General features: G+C 38.7%; 1 long non-coding RNA gene across 2 annotated transcripts; it reads left to right on the forward strand.

Moving 5' to 3' along the window:
- The first annotated feature begins 1,753 nt into the window (after positions 1-1,753).
- Positions 1,754-6,019, forward strand: LOC139082677 (uncharacterized). Of its 2 annotated transcripts, XR_011538887.1 has the most exons (4): positions 1,754-2,000; positions 3,050-3,112; positions 3,932-3,988; positions 4,526-6,019. It is a non-coding gene; the product is annotated as an uncharacterized lncRNA (long non-coding RNA). The 2 variants fall into 2 exon arrangements; XR_011538888.1 differs by lacking the exon at positions 3,932-3,988 and having other exon boundaries at positions 1,761-2,000.
- The last annotated feature ends 1,010 nt before the right edge of the window (positions 6,020-7,029 follow it).

Raw genomic sequence — 7,029 nt, forward strand, 5'->3', positions numbered from 1 at the left:
CCAATCAAAAGTCTGTAAATTGAATCTATAACCAAAATCCTCCCCTGTCTCTCTCATTCCCTGAATGAAAAGATAGCAAAGTGTTACCGACAAGTCTCACCAGAAATCCCCAACTCACTCTGTTAGGCTGGTACACTCTTGATCCCTAAACCACATAGGGATATTTCCAAAAAGAAAATTATAGACTGATCTACCTAACGAATTTCAACATGAAAATCTTAGAAAATATGGCACATCAAACCTAGCAAATACAAGCTAATACAACGTGACCAAGTAGATTTTGTCTCAGAAATTCAAGGATGCTTCCACATCAGAAAATTCGTTCATGTGATATATTAAATCAATAGATTATAAGAGAAAAACTATAATCTAAATAGATGCAGAGAAATATTTGAAAAATGTTCAGTCTTCATATTTGAAAAATGAAATCTTTAAATATTAAAATGTAGGGGAATTCCTTAAATTGATGTCTATTAAAAACTTCTAACAAAGATTGTGCATAATAACGACATTAGAAGCATGTAAATTAATGGAACAAGAATGCTGGAAGTCGTCACTTACGTTGAGCACTGGAACTCTTATCTAAAGTAGAAAAAGGAAAAAAAAATGAATAATAAAAATTAGAAATGACAGGATAGTATACAAAGAAAATGCAGGCAAAGCCACAAACTATTAAAACTATTAAGATGGTACATCTAGGTTGCTGTAAATGAGATTAGCATATGAAAGTCAATGGCATTTCTATACCTCAATAATTAATTAGAGACTCTAATGAAAATAATTAATTCACTGTAACAATAAATTATAAGATCATGAGTAATGAAAAATATACAATAACTTTATAGAGAAAATTACAAAACATTACTGAATGACTTTAAAGAATATTTTACTAAGTAGAGAGATCTAAAATGTTCTTGGATACAAGATTCAATATCACAAAAATGTCAATTCTCCCAAATTAATTATTAATCCAAAATAATTTCCACAAACTTTTTGATGGAAGTTATCAAGCCATTACTACTATGTATATGTAAGATATAGGGCCAAAAAAGCCTAGAATAAATTTGAAGCAAAGAACAAGATGGGAAGAAATGCCATATGAGATATAAGATTTTTAAAATCACAGTATTTAAAACAAATTGGTATTTTTAGATGAGTGAATGAAAAGAGACTCCTCAGATAGCCTGCTACATGTCCGGTAATGTGATGGCTGATGAGGATGGTGCGGTCAATAGATCGTGCTGGCAATGCGGGGAGATAATTAAATCCCTGTCTCACACCACCAGTAAAATTTAACACCAGGCATATTTTTAAAGGGCCAATACTTGAGTACTTTTAGAAGAAAATACAGGAGAAAATCTTTAAGACCTTGGGATAGGATAAGATTTATTTTAAAAGACCCCAAAAATGTAAGCAATGAAGGAATTTATCTACTTCAGAATCAAAATTTTCAGCTTAATTTGAAAGACTGAGAGAATAAATTGGCAACACATATACCTATCAAATAATTAGTTCCTTGCTTTTAAAAAGAGCTCTTACAAATCCATAAGAAAATGAGTAAAAAAAAAAAAACAATGGAAAATGGGCACAGGATACAAATAGACAATATATGAGAGACACCTGAAGGGTCAGTAAGTAAACAAATGAAAAAGAGGTTCAATTTTCTGCTAATGGGGAAAATGAAAATCAAAACCACATGAAGAAGGCTATTTCACGCACATACCAGATTGGCAGAAATTTACAAAATTCTGATAATATCCGTTATTGTCAAGAATGTTGGGGGATGGGAAGAGTCACTCACCGCTCAAAGGACAGTGGATCCATGCAGCTGCCTTTGAAAGCATTGTGGTAACATCTGGTGAAGTTGAAAATGTGGATACGATTGACCCAAGAAGCGTCTATATAGATATGAATCCTGAAGTATTTTGAAACTGTGCACAAGGTGACACACTCAAGAAGTTCACGTCGAGGACCTGAGGCAGAAAAGGCTGATTCTGCAGGTGGGAAAGATTTACAAGCCAGGAGGTGGACAGACGTCTCTGGTCCCTTGCGAATCAGGACCTTGAGGGAAGTAGGGACTTCAGAGGGCACTGGGGACCATTCTCAGGAGGGAGGCTGGGCACTGAGCGGCAGGTTCCAAGCCTCAGGAAAGACTCCCTGTATCCAGGATTGGCACAGAAGCAGCAGGGACACAACTTTGAAAAGAAGTTCAGACCTTGGACAACATGCATGTCTGTGGTGACCTGCGTAGACCAAAGACTCATGAGCACACACCTAGTTCCCTCTCAGACCAGCTAGGCATTTCATGCTGCCCAGGGAGATGTCGACCAGAACAACTACCATTGAACTTTCCAGGACCAGTCTGGCAAGGAAGATATTTAGTATCAGATTTAATCTGATTTTAGAAAAAGAAAGTAATGGGCCAATTTTTGCAAACCTGAGTTCAGAGAATAATATTAATTCCAACAGTAGACATGGCTACCATCGGAAACTTATCCATTGAACCCCTGATGAATTTTTAGCCTGGAACCTTGGGCTAAAAATTCAGGTTTTAGGCATTCCTTCCTCTACACTGCCTGTTAGAGCAATTATCACATTATGCTTAATTGTTGAGATTATTTTTATCTCCTCAGTCCCAGGGTCTAGCATGCCTGGCATGTGATAGCCACTTTGGAAATATCAATGCCTCCCTTCTGGCAGATCTGAAGTCACGCCATTCACATGTCTCCCACCAACAGGCAAGCCTGGGTCCCATGCAGGACAATGATATTTAGAAATATTGTTTTTATGTTTTTCCCCCAAAGCTCCAAACATCTTTCATCCAACTCAGAAGCGTACTGAAATCACTCGTCCCTCTGTCATATTTCTTCTGGGCCTAGTGCTAAAAACGGCGCCAATCAAAACAAAATAGAACCCTCTTCCACTTACAATGGCCTAATTTTGAAATTAAAATCCCAGGGATTCTGTCAGAGCATTTAGCGTCAGACCTTTTTCTCCCGCTGTTCCTCACAGGCTATTACGCTAATAAGCTTTATTATCTGTTCTGTAGCCACCGGCAGTTACACAGCTCAGTGCCCATTGCAGAAGAAAAACATAATGATGGGAGAACAAGGTAAGCTTAATAAAGCATTCTTTGTTCTCTTGGTATGTGTAGGATAACGGGCAATTTCTTCTTGTTTATTGACCACATAGAGAGTTTGATGCGATCTGCGTCCTCTCTGAGGCCAAGAGCTCCATCCTGGAGAACTCGTTCCCACCTGAGAGGCAGGTAGGAAGGGGTACTGGGAGGCAGAGGCTGGACACCCCGGGCCTTTTTACATATGCTATGTCATTGACACCTGCCAGCAGCTCCCCACACAACCCTGTGAGAGCAAGTGGTGTTACCCCTCAGAAGTGTGAAAGAGACTTGCCCAAGGATGTGAAAAGGGCCGGGCTGAGTGTCAGCCAGAGCTGTCTGATGCGTACCCAGCATCTCTTAAATGTTAAAAGTCATAGCCCTCTCTATCTCTATTCCAAATCCTCTTCAGCTTTCTTCATGTATCATATACGCCACCTCCTCCAAGAAGCCTTCTGTGATTGTCTTAGCCCAGAGTGATTTCCATGTACACCAAATAGGTCAGCTCTGAAAGGGGATGTTCCTTTACCCAGTCACCCTCCTCCTGGGGGAATTCGTCCTTGATTCTTCCGGTTTGAAATAAGTCTCTCTTCTTTGGGAGATCCACGGTACTTTGCACACAAACAGCCCTGCGAAGCCTGTTTTGTTGTGCATTGAGTTATAATGAGGTGTAGACTTGCCCTTCTTGTTTTCTAGGTAGCCAGGTGGGTCATTTTGGTTTTGAACATGAATTCTTTTGAAGACGTGTGCTTTTAAAGCATGTCCTGCCTAGGCAATACAGAGCCCTGAGGGTTCACCCGTATGCTTGGTTCTCAGTTTCTAAACAGAAAAGAACACCTGGTAATGAAGAAGTGTCGCACTTGGGAGGATGAGGTAAATATTTGCTTTGTCAATGAGGTATTGATGCTTCTTATTTAAATTGCAAACATATTTATTTAACAAACACTTATATACGGCCTACTCTGAGCCAGTCTCCATTCGAAGAATTTTATAAATATTAAATCATTTAATCCTCCTAACGTCCGTATGAAGTGAGTACTCATTATCCCCATTCTACAGCTGAGAAAATGGAGGCGCAGGGAGGTTAAGTAGCTTGCCCAAGGTCACACACCATAATTTGCCCAGGTGTTGGAACTGAGATTCAAACCCAGGCCGTCTGACTCTTAACCAACACATTGAAATTATGGGTCACAGATACTGTTGATAAAAATGTGCATTTCTGTAGAGTTAACCAAATGACCCACAAGAAATCCAAATTGATAACTATAATGCCACACTCACAGAATTTCTAATGGAAAATAAAGGAAGGAATAAATGTTTCTTGAACATCTACTTTATACCTACAAACTAAAACATGTTATCTCATGCACCGTCCTTCATTAAAAAGAAATTATTATCCTCATATTACAGATAAGGGAACAAGGACTATAGAGATGGAAAGATGAACCATGGCCTCGCAGTTAACAGCTGACTTGAATTCGTGACTGTCTGAATTAAGAGTTTTATGTCCAGCATCTTCATGAGAAACGCACTCTATCGCACACCACGGAATTGATGCCAGAGTTTTCATTATTCTCCTGAAGAACAGTCACTGTGGCAATTGGTTGCTTGCAACTAGGTGCTATCATTACAAAAGTCACTGGATCAATCTAAAAGCATGTTTTTGGCACAGAATATTTTTTCCACTTTTATCACAATTCACCAATTTACTATGGTTCACATTATTGTGTGGTGCTTTGCAACGCTCTGAAGACAATTTTTGACTCCCTGTTAAATTTTCTTGGCCTTCTCTCCTATTTTTCATTTTGCTGAGAGACAGGCTTGGTTTGCAACAAAGGCACTGTGTAATTTTTTCCCTTCATAAGTTGCTCAAAGGCCCACATTCATGACATTCTCTGCCTCCTCCTTTGTGATGAGTCTTTTCACCCTGCTCTGTTAATAATTAGAAAGACGGCGTCCCTCTCTTCCCTTTGCTAAGAATAATCAGAGAAGTATCTCTTCATCTTTTTCCCACTTTCCTTCCTAGCCAGCCAAGTATTCTGAGCTGATCAAAAGTAGTTTATTCAAGTGTCAAATGTGTTTCCAGGAGTGCTAAAGTGAAGAAAATTCAATGTCGTGCAGGTACAATACATGTATAATTTATAGATAAACAGAATGAGGTTGGCAGGCGCTTCTGATGAACACTGTGCGAGTCGTAAATGCTCCCAGTGCAGGTATCCATGGGTTTATTCAAAGACCAGATTCTAGCCACCAAGTGCCTTCAAAGGGTGGTGTTGCTGCTCCTTCTAGTCTGGGCATGAAATCACAACAATGGCAACGTTATTACAGGAACAGCACCAAGAAAAAGCCAAAGCAGAAACATTCTTGTGAAATACACTCCCATTGACTTGGAAGTTCATTTTCTTTTTGTTTTTTAGGTTTTTTTCCGAAAGCAATTTCTTTGCACCTGTCACATCTCAGGTCTTTACATAAAATGCTCTGTAGGAGAAATCTGCAGATCGATAGTTCTGTGCCGTAAATGAATATAAAAGAAATGCACTTCAACCCAGTGTTTCCTTTAGTCCAAATAAAACCATTTAAAAGCTTTATGAAAATTATATTCCACATTAAGATCATAAGCCTGAACAACCTCGTACTCCATACATACACAGTTGAATCTAGACACATCTGAATAGCTAGCAAATATCTACAGCAAAATAGTGTCATGCCCCAATATCTGGACATTGAATACATTTTTTTAGCTTTCTCCCTGAGAAAGTATGATACTGATAGCTGAAGATTTTAAACCTGATGAAATTAGGGCAATCCTTTGTATGAATAAGTAGCCAATTCTTAAAAACTACCAAAGACCTAATCCTTCAGTCCACCATGAAGAATCCCTTAAAATAAATGTAGTTAAATCTCTCTGAGGTGCTTGAATCACTCCTATCATTTATCCATCACGTAGTCATACCTATGTGCGTGGTCAAGTCAGCTCTAAGATAGAGACACACTACGTTTTTAAGGCCGCCTTGTTAAGTTATCTTTCTTATTCTGAGTCAATTTTATTACATCCACAATCCATCCGTGCAAGCTTATTCCCTTGAGACCCTGAAAAATGGGTCAAACCCCACCTGTGCATGAAAGGCTTTTTCATATTGAAGACAGAGCATGTATGCTACCTGAGTCCTCGCTTTTCCAGTGTAAACATTCTTATTTCTACGACTATTCTCATATTTTCTTTCAAGATCTGAATCAGAAGCCTTTCCTGAGTTCCCCAGGCAGAGCTCCAGAGGATTCTGTCTGTGCCTCTAGCGTCATTCTTATTCCAATATCCATTATGTGCCTAGCAGTCTCAGTTTGTATCAGTTAGGAATACTTTCAGCTACAAGTAACAGAAAGTCCAAAGAACATTCCTTTAAACTGTGTGGCTATTTATTTACTTAAAAAAAAAAAAGACAACCATAGAGATAGGCAGTCTCAGGGTTAGTGTGACCACACACCCACGCCATCGAGAACCCGAGGTCCTTCTAGCTTTCTTCTCTTCCCTTCACGACTTGTGAATTTTGTCTTAGTTCTCTTCATTTCGCTATTGTAAGATGTTTCTAGTGAGTTCAGGTATCGTCTCCACAGTCAAGGCAAAAAGCAGAGGAAAAGAGGGATGCTAGATTTTTATCTCTTTGATCCCTTTTATAAGGAATCAAAGCCCACCTGAAAATTTAGCAAATTGAAACCAAAAAAATATAAGAAGGATAATACATGAAGACCAAGTGGAATTTATCCTGGGAACGCAAAGTTGGCTTAACATTTGAAAACCAATCAACGTAATTCAGTATATTAACAGACAAAAAGAAAGACGATCTTAATAAATGTGGAATGAGCATTTGACAAAATCCAACATCCATTAATGATAAAAATTCTTAGTTAAATTGGAA

The sequence above is a fragment of the Equus przewalskii genome, chromosome 3 (assembly GCF_037783145.1).
Source record: "Equus przewalskii isolate Varuska chromosome 3, EquPr2, whole genome shotgun sequence".
Taxonomy (NCBI): Eukaryota; Metazoa; Chordata; class Mammalia; order Perissodactyla; family Equidae; genus Equus; species Equus przewalskii.